At 33.8% G+C, this 10,000-nt stretch overlaps 1 protein-coding gene and 1 long non-coding RNA gene across 12 annotated transcripts in view; one reads left to right on the top strand and one right to left on the bottom strand.

Annotated features, from left to right (window-relative positions):
• rnft2 (ring finger protein, transmembrane 2) overlaps window positions 1–1,863 on the top strand; it is a 30,555-nt gene extending 28,692 nt beyond the window's left edge. For 3 of the 11 annotated variants that reach the window (XR_012405911.1, XM_005165042.6, XM_073950396.1), the window contains one exon: window positions 1,276–1,863. The gene's annotated coding sequence lies outside the window, so the exon portion shown is untranslated. The remainder of the gene's footprint in view (window positions 1–1,275) is intronic. The other 8 variants (XR_012405907.1, XR_012405913.1, XR_012405914.1 and 5 more) reach the window with 6 other exon arrangements.
• LOC141385760 (uncharacterized) lies at window positions 715–5,718 on the bottom strand. Its single transcript, XR_012406734.1, has 2 exons — window positions 5,296–5,718; window positions 715–1,750 (listed from the first exon to the last, which is right to left on the bottom strand). It is a non-coding gene; the product is annotated as an uncharacterized lncRNA (long non-coding RNA).
• Between the last annotated feature and the right edge of the window lie 4,282 nt (window positions 5,719–10,000).

Below are 10,000 nucleotides of genomic sequence, written 5' to 3'. Positions count from 1 at the left end.
AGTGATCATAAACAAATAATTTCTCAACTCAAATGAGTGGCGGCTTGGACCCGGAAACAGTATAAATACGTCACCAACACGTCATCACTTAACAAGCAGATGGGATTCTGTGTCGTTTATTTATGGCATCCTACTTGATTTGTACACTAACTGCTGCATTAAAGCGCTATTTACAGACACCGATATGCTTCATATTAGCTTTTGTTTTATTCTTCATTTGGGGGAAAGTGTGAGTGTGTGAGTGAGTGTGTGAGTGAGTGTGTGAGTGAGTGTGTGAGTGAGTGTGTGAGTGAGTGTGTGAGTGAGTGTGTGAGTGAGTGAGTGAGTGAGTGAGTGAGTGAGTGAGTGAGTATATTAAAGTATTTATAGGTGTTTCCTATATATCCTATATATTTTGTGCTGTGTAAAACATATGCTGGAATAGTTGGCGATACATTCCACTGTGGCAACCTCTGAAATAGAGACTAAGCCGAAGAAACATTAATGTCTTACAATGAATATACAGTAATAAATGTAAGTTAACGTTTTGTTGACATAACCAGTTATAACTGGCGATGGGGTCTTAAAATGTATGAAAAGAGTCTTAAAAGCTATTGAATTTACCTCCATGACTCCTGTACATACCCTGACTGTGGTACAATCAGCATACCAGAATAGAAACCGTGAATTCTTAATCATGCTGCAGTTCTAGAGCAAAAGACGTCTCCGTATGTATTATTTAAAGCTTTTTATTTTCATAAATGACAAAATTCACAATATCAAAATAGCCGAGGTCGAACATGTTTAAAACACGTGTAAGTAACGTAACCTATAAAAAAGATCATAGCTTATGTAAACATCAGTAGCATGCCCTTTTTTTTTGCATGAAATCTCATTCGTGCCACATTTCTATATTAACACTGAACACAAACATTCAAGCCAGAAGCCCTTTATATAAAAAGTCTAAAAAAGGATTTGTCTTCATTCGATGTAAACGTCAAGTTCAAATACACTTCGAATAATTCTACAGTCTTATAAATATGCTTTCCATAGAGTAGAGTACAGTGTCAAAGAGATTGGAGTAATAAATATATCATTTAAAAAACAACAACAAACAAAATCACAGCTTAGATAATATATCGAATGGCATAGTCACTTTTACAGTAGCTTATAACTAAATGTTACAGTGCATTTTGCAGAGGAGAGGTTTTGGTTGCAGTGTTTTTTGTTTTTTTGTTTCTTTCTTTGAGGGCTCTCCTCTGAAGATTGATCGTATTTTTTTTTATTCGTTTATAGCTTTTGCATATCCAAAGCACCCTCTCAACTTTTACCAGCAACAAGAAAAACTCAACTGTGAGGACTTTTAAAAGTTGAGGCAAGGCTCCTATTGCCATAGTGGTAGAAAATATTTCCTTGCAAACATCGCCATGGGACGATGACATCAGTGTTTTATTTTGAAAGGTTTCCCCCCGTGGGACACCGGCGGATTTGACTGCACTGACCTTAAACAGACGAGCGCCAAATAGCATGGGCTCGGTAATGGAGAAGACTTGGAGGATGAAAGTGATCGGCACGCTTGTAGGCTAATGTACAGCGCAGACGCGTCTGGTGTGTGCGTGTTTCCATTACAACACTACTGCGATACACACGGATGAGAAAACATGGAGAAACTCTGAAGAGCAGGTTTCTATAGAGGTGCAGACGTGAGCGGCGCGTTCTCCTCTCCGGGAAATCTGGAGCTGATTGTCCACAGGAGAATCTGAAGATTCATCTAGTGGAGGATCAAAAAATACGAAGAAATTGACATTTAGATGACACTGAATTAGGACACAGAAGAACATAAAAGCTGTTATTTAAAAATAAAACTGCATAATAACAATTCATAAACATTTACTATTATTTATTTATTATAGCATTATAATACTCTTTATTATAGAGTATTTATTATATACTATAAAGAAGAGTCTTATGATTACAATTCCTAAATATTTTATATTCATAATTAACTTGCTGCTTGTTATTATTATAATATATTATTATTATTATTATTGGCGCATATACAGAATCTTTTAAACTTCATATGAAGCTCACTTTCCATCTTCTTTTGTGAGTTTACAGTCCCAATACTAAAACACTGTCTTTTAGTTTAGCCCCTGATTTATCAGGGGTCACCACAGCGGAATGAACCGCCAATTACTCTGGGATATGTTTCATTCGGCGCATAATACAAATCAGCCACAGGATGGCTATTATGTAAACAAATGCATAAAAACAATAAATGTACAATTATTAGAGCTTTTTGTTTAATATTTTGTTAAATTAATCTGATAATTACAATTCCCAAATATTTTATATGTATATTAAACTTGCTTGATTTAAAAAAAAAAAAAAGTAGATGCATATACAGAATTATTTACACTTAATATGCACTCACTAACCTTAGGTTTAGTCCCTGATTTATCAGGGGTTGCCACAGTGTAATGAACCGCCAGTTACTTTGGGATACGTTTCATTTGTAACATAAAACAAATCCCAGAGACGCAGAATTTCTATTATGTAAAAAAAAATGCATGAAAACAATTAATTTACAATTATTAGTGGGTTTTTTATTTAATATTTTGTCAAAAATAATATAATTTATTAAGGATGAGTCTGACAATTACAATTCCCAATATCTTAATATCTATATTTGACCTGCTTGATTAAAAAAAGAAGTGGATGCACATACAGAATTATGTATACTTAATTTGAAGCCCAATTTACATCTTTTTTGTGGGTTTAAAGTCCCAATACTAAAAAAAGTTACACTCACTCACTATCCTTCGGTTTAGTCCCTGATAAATCAGGGTTCGCCACAGCGGAATGAACTGCCAGTTACTCAAGTACTCTGGGATACGCTTCATTTAAAGCATAAATAAAATCCCAGAGACACAGAATAGCTATTATGTACAAAAAATGCATAAAAACAATTAATTTACAATTATTAGCGGGGTTTTTATTTAATATTTTGTAATTTTATAAAATTAACTAAAGACGAGTCTGATCATTACAATTCACAAATATTTTATATGTATATTTAACTTGCTTGATTAAAAAATAAGTTGGTGCATATACAGGAATATGTATACTTAATTTGAAACCCAATTTCCATCTTTTTTATGGGTTTACCCTCCCAAAAAAAAAAAAACGCTCACTATCCTTTGGTTTAGTCCCTGATTTATTAGGGGTTGCCACAGTGGAATGAACTGGCAATTACGCTGGAATATATTTTTTCAGAGCCTAAAACAAATCCCAAAGACACAGAATGGTTATGTAAAAAAATGCATAAAACAATTAATTTACAATTACCAGAGTTTTTTGTTTGTTTGTTTACTGTTTCGTTAAATGAATTTATTAAATTTGAGTCTGATAATTACAATTCCCAAATATTGTATATGTATATTTAACTTCATCAAAAAAAGTTGATGCATAGACAGAATTATGCATACCTAATATGAAGCCCAATCTCCATCTTTTTGTGGGTTTACAGTCCCAATACTAAAAAACGGTCCTTCGGTTTAGTCTCTGATTTATCAGGGGTTGCCACAAAGGAATGAACCACCAATTACTCTGGGATATGTTTCATCTGTCGCATAAAACTAATAACAGAGACACAGATTCACTGTTATGTAAAATAAAATGCATAAAAACAACTAATTTACAACTATTAGAGTTTTTTGTTTGTTTACTGTTTTGTTAAATAAATTTATTAAAGACGAGTCGGATAATTACAATTCCCAAACATTTAATATGTATATTTAACACTCACTTACTATCCTTCAGTATTGTCCCTGATGTATTACAACGAACCGCTAATTACTCTGCCACAAGTATTATTCACTACATAAAACAAATCCCAGTGTAAAAAAACAACAACTTTTCTCTGATATTTAACATGGTATGTTTTTAATATTTACTTATAGGCCAATTTGTACTTCCAACAATACATTCTATTTATTGAGTGTTTTAAGGACTGGACAATCAATATTTTCACAATATTAAACTAAAATATTGCTAAATAACTTTACAGTCACTTGTGTTGTGATTATCTGCATTGGTTCTTTTCTGTTAAAAGCTGTTTTCTCTTTATTTAGTCTACATCACTGAATATTACATTCATAAATTACAGTTTGAAAAGTTTTTAATTTTTAACTTTTTAATTTAATAACTTACAAAGTGCCCACTATTACTGCTATACATTAGTCTGACCTATTAACTCCCAAAGCAGTGCGCATGTTTAATTCAATTATTAAAATGATTCTTCTGCATCACTGATACCACGTTTGCAGTGAGTTTAGGCTTTTATTTTTGTAATACCACCTTTTTATAACTAAAAGCACACATTTTATTATTATTTATCATTGATTTTTTATAATTGCTGTTAATCCTAAGAATTTTTTCTAGTATTTTATTAAGTTATTAAAGTGATGAATCTGCAGCGATGATATACAATGCATATTTCTGCAAAAACAAATTAATAAAACAGAAAAATTTGTATAGCTTTATATATACTTTAATTCTTTTACAGCTTATTCGTCTATTGCACACGTCCTTTATAGAAGAAAATTTTGCATTTTTGTTGGTTTCAATAAGTTAACAATAGATTGCAGGAACTTGAAACATTAGGAAACAATTGAGATGTTGTTACAATTTGCATAATACAATTTAAAGAATATAAAAGAAGAAAGAAAAACTAAAAATTAAACAAATAAAAAAATTAAATAAAAATAAGAAATTAAAAATTATAATAAAAAAATCAAACCAGAGGAAAAATTATGTTTATACATTGAGAGCCATTTTTTGTACTTTTAAAAGACTTTCTGTTTTTTATGCCCACTAAAGACAAAATATATGACTTATAGTCAATTTAAAAAATTGTCAGAATTGAATTTTTTCCCCAAAATGTTACACTTGCGAATAAAAAACTTACCCATTATAATAAAAAGATTAACAATATACTGAATGCAAGATTTAGAGTTGTAATAAAAGAAAATTATGTCAAAAATATTTAAACAAATATCAACATTTGTCTTTTCTGAGAGAGATCTATAGTTCCGTCCAAAATAATTTCACACAACATTCACCAAAAAAAGATGAACAATGGTTTCTTCCAAGTCACAAAAAGTACAATTGTTTTCAATATCCATCATATATTTATAAGTAAGCTATTAAAAGGAAATACGGTAGCATTTTTGCACATAAGTCAACACAAAAGTCCTACAATCATGTGACAAAAGCAAAGTATTTAGGTCTTGCAATCTTCGAGCTCATCCTTACCTGTTGCTGTAGCTCAGCAGAGCCTCGTCTCGCCTACAGGTGTCGCTTTTTGACTAAAAACACCAGCAGCGTCACCTGAATGACCGTGCACACTATTTGGAAGCGTTTGATGATGTTTTCCCCGGCGCTTCGTTCTCCATCGCTGGTGCTTTTGTCGTTTGCAGCCCATCGTTTCTCCAGCTGGTCTCCAATCCAGCGCAGTCGGTGCGCGAACGGCAGCGGCGCGCACCCGTGAGCGCACACCGAGTCCGCGAACGCGCCTAAAGTCTGCTCGACCGGCAGACAGCACATCCTCGACCTGCGCTTTATTTCTAATTCAGGCGTTGTTGCTTTTTAGGATGTGGAGAAGCGTGTTTTGTTCGGCTGTCGATGGAGCAAGAGTGTGTGTTTGTTTCTGTCGGCGCTATGATTTATTAAAGTGTCACATGGTTTAGGGTTTACATCACCATCTCCCCGAAGACAGCGGTAATGGTTAACTCTTCACTGTCCTGCGCTTTCTCTCTCTTTTTCTCTCTCTCTCTCTCTTTCGTGCGCTTTTGTCTTCTTCAACAAGAGGCTGGTCGCAAATCCACACATACACATCCCTAATGTGTTGTATCGGTTGAGCTCGTCAAATGTGAGCAGACGCTGTAGTGATGAGGTCTTGAATTCGTGTAAACATATTAGAAATATTGGCTGCGTCTCAACCTCCTGCTGAGCAACCTTCCTAAGCAGCATGTTCTAGAGCACAATAAAGAAGGACATGTGAAGAGCTCCGATACAAACACCTCTGTGCTGTCTGAAATTTCAGAACTACGTAATATAAAGCCCAGTTTTCATCTTTTTTTTTGGTTTTACTGTCCCAATACTAAAAATACACTCACTATCCTTCAGTTTAGTCCCTTATTTATCAGTGGTCACCACAGTGTAATGAACCGCCAATTACTCTGGAATACCTTTCATTCGGCGCATAAACATCAGAATGGCTTTTATGTAGTGCATAAAAACGATTAATTTACAATTATTAGAGGGTTTTTTATGTTTGTTTAATATTTTACTAAATGAATTTATTAATGATGAGTCTGATAATTACAATTCCCAAATATTTTATATGCATATTTAACTTGCTTGATTAAAATTAAAATAAAAAGTTGATGCACATACAGAATTATTTATACTTAATAGGAAGCCCAATCTCCATCTTATTTGTGGGTTTATTGTCCCAATATACATACATCGGTTTAGTCCCCGATTATCAGGGCTCGCCACATCGGAATGAACCGCCAATTACTCTGGAATACGTTTCATTCGGTGCATAAAACAAATCCCATAGACGCAGAATGGCTATTATGTAAAACAAAATGTATAAAAACAATTAATTTACAATTATTAGAGAGTTTTTTTTGTCTGTTAAATTAATTTATTAAAGATGAGTCTGATAATTCCAATTCCCAAATATTTTATATCTATATTTAACTCGCTTGATTAAAAAAAATAAGTTGACGCATATACAGAATTATGATGAAGCCCAATTTACATCTTTACAGTCCCAATATAAAAAAAAAAAAAAAAACTCGTTATCCTTTGTTTAGTGCCTGATTTATCAGGGGTTGTCACAGTGGTATCAACCACCAATTACTCTGGGATATGTTTTATTTGCTGTATAATACAAATCCCAGAGACACAGAATGGCTATTATGTAAAAGAAATGCATAAACAATTAATTTACAAATATTATTTTTTGTTTGTTTAATATTTTACTAAATGAATTCATTAAAGATGAGTCTATTTCCTATAATATTTTTTCTTCTGAAGTCTTATTTGTTTTTTTGTCTAGAATAAAAGCAGTTTTTAATAATAATAATAATAATAATAATAATAAAACATTTTAGGGTCGTTTTTATTAGCCCCCGTAAGCGGTATTTGCTTTTAATTGTCTACAGAACAAGCCACTGTTATACAATGACTGTCTAATTAACCTAACCTGCCTAGTTAAGCCTTTAAATGTCATTTTAAGCTGAATACTATCTTGGAAATATGTAGTAAAAAAGTAATTCGAAATGAGATCATAAAACTATTATGTTTAGAAATGTGTTGAGTAAATCTTTCTGTTTAACAGAAATTGGGGGAAAATATAGCAGGGCTAGTAATCTTGAAGAATACAATCACTACAGTGATGTCAAATAAAAATCTTGAATTTCAATATTTCTTTGAAAGGAGTGTTTGAATTAATAGACTTATTTTTTAAATTCAGTTTAAAATGAAATGTAAGTTTATAAAAAAGACACCAGTTTTTAGTGTAAATTAAGTTTGATGATTTCTGCTGTTAGGATCATTTTATATTAATTCTCAAGTGATGATGATCATGTGGCGACGCAGTGGGTAGTGCTGTCGCCTCACAGCAAGAAGTTCAGTTGGCGTTCCTGTGTGGAGTTTGCATGTTCTCCCTGCGTTCGCTTGGGTTTCCTCCTGGTGCTCTGGTTTCCCCCATAGTCCAATGACATGTGGTAAAGGTGAATTGGGTAAGCTAAATTGTCCGTAGAGTATGAGAGTGTGAGTGAGTGTGTTGCGGCTGGAAGGGCATCCACTGCGTAAAAACGTGCTGGATAAATTGGCGGTTCATTCCGCTGTGGGGACCCCGGATTAATAAAGGGACTTGAAAATGAATGAATAATGATGATGTGATTGATGATGATTTTTGTTTAATGTGGTAAAAAAATCCGCTTCAAATCCTTGCGAAGACTTCAGTGATTCTTTGATAAATGGGAACTTTAAAAAAACATCAATTTTAGTTGTATAGTAGGTTAATATATGAGCAATATCACAGGAGTATAGCTGTGTGATGTGGCTGTATATCGACACTGGTGGAAGGCGTGCATCTCACTAGTACCGATATACAGCCACATCGCACTGCTATAAGTAAGATATTGCGTTCACACAACAGTTTGACGGCATGATCGTGTATATAAAAAAGAAAATCAAACACGTAGTCTCAAAACTCTTTTGTAAGAGGAACTACTTTCTTCCGCCATACCGTCACATCTGCAGCTTATGTCAGAACAGCAGAAGCCGTTGCTCATTCACCAACGTCACTTTAGAGCTAGTGTTTGAATGATTCTCCTGCATATTGTCTAAAGTGACGACATAAGTGATTTTGCTAAAATTTTAAGATTATAAGGCTGAACTGCATGAAATGACAGCAGTCTACTGAGATTTGCAAGTATTTCTCTGTTGCAATCAGGAGATCACAATTTTACTATGGTATAAATACAGCGCTGCAACCTACAAAAGAGAGAGATTGACTTAGAAAGTCATTGACCTGTTTAATAATAATGATTTGATCAGCTGTAGTTTTCTGTTAAGGCATATTATGTGGTCTCTGTTGTCATCTTGTGGATGAACATCGTCAACTGTCTTTGCTCAGTATGACAGGCTAATGGCCTCCGACGCACTGTCTCTCAGGAACGGTGCTTAATTTGTGAATCGCAAGGTCCCGGAACAGATAGGGGTAACTGGTTATAGCTGGCCGCTGGAAAGCGGAGGGGTGTCACGGACATGAGTTAAGAGCCGGGGCGGGGGTTAATTGTTGCGGACGAAAGTGAAGAGGGTTGGGGAGTCGCAGAACAAAGTGAAAGTGAACAGCTTACAGGGGAGGAGGGGATCAGTAAAATGAGGTGCTGGATCAGATTTCAGAGGTTCTGGATCCGGCGTGTTCTTGCGCAAATTAATTCCTGCTCAGAAATGATAATTATTTTAAAATAGGCATTATCCTTATGAATAAACTGCATAGTTGCAATTTAAAGAACTACGTTCTCAACTAAAAAGCCTCAAAAGTACATTATGTGTCCCAACAGCAGGAATATTTGTCCTTTTGTAGAGTGTCTTCTGCTTGTTGCTGTATGTCAGCGGAGTAATACACAAGGGTGAAGGGTTAAGAGGCTGGACGAGTGCTGTTACTGGCAGAATATAGCATGGTTATAAGCCAATCAGATTCAAGAACTAGACAGAACTGTTGTATAAATGATATCAGATTTATTTTTATTTTTTTGCAGCAATTATAAATGTAACTTTGGTGAACAAATAAGACATCTTTTTTTCTTTCCTTTTTTAAAAAGCTCTAAATATAGATTAAACTGTCCCATTCATACTTTCATTAACATTAATACCATGTATAAACAGAAACAGAATATTAATAGAAAATTAAAAATATAACACTAAAATGTTTAAATAATACTATATAGTAATTAATATAATTAAAATAAGTTTGCACATGAGATGGCTCTCCTATATGGACATTTCCTCTATACGTTTCATTACTTTTGTTATTAATTCTGTCTATTTAAATCTGGGCTATGCTTGTACTTTCTGTACTAGAAGCTCCTATCAAGACAAACAGACACGTTGTGTGCAAAACACTTGGTAATAAAGCTCTTTCTGATTCTGATACCAAAATAATCTGATCCACTAAAAACAATCCTTTGTTTCAGATCTGAATAAGCAATGATGTAATATATTTGGGCATCATTCACACAAGGAAACAGAACAGAACATATCCTCTATGTCTATATCCTGCAAGTGTTCACACGAATAATTTTATTTCAGCATTACAATAACCTGCAATACATGTACGAGTTTCGTTTATGATCCCCTAAACGCTGTCTAAATAGTTAGCTCGATAATCTTTGAGAATTTGTAATTGTTTTATATCGTGAATTAATGTTTTTAT

Source organism: Danio rerio, chromosome 5 (genome assembly GCF_049306965.1).
Source record: "Danio rerio strain Tuebingen ecotype United States chromosome 5, GRCz12tu, whole genome shotgun sequence".
Lineage (NCBI taxonomy): Eukaryota > Metazoa > Chordata > Actinopteri > Cypriniformes > Danionidae > Danio > Danio rerio.
This window is presented reverse-complemented; position numbering and strand designations above follow the sequence as displayed.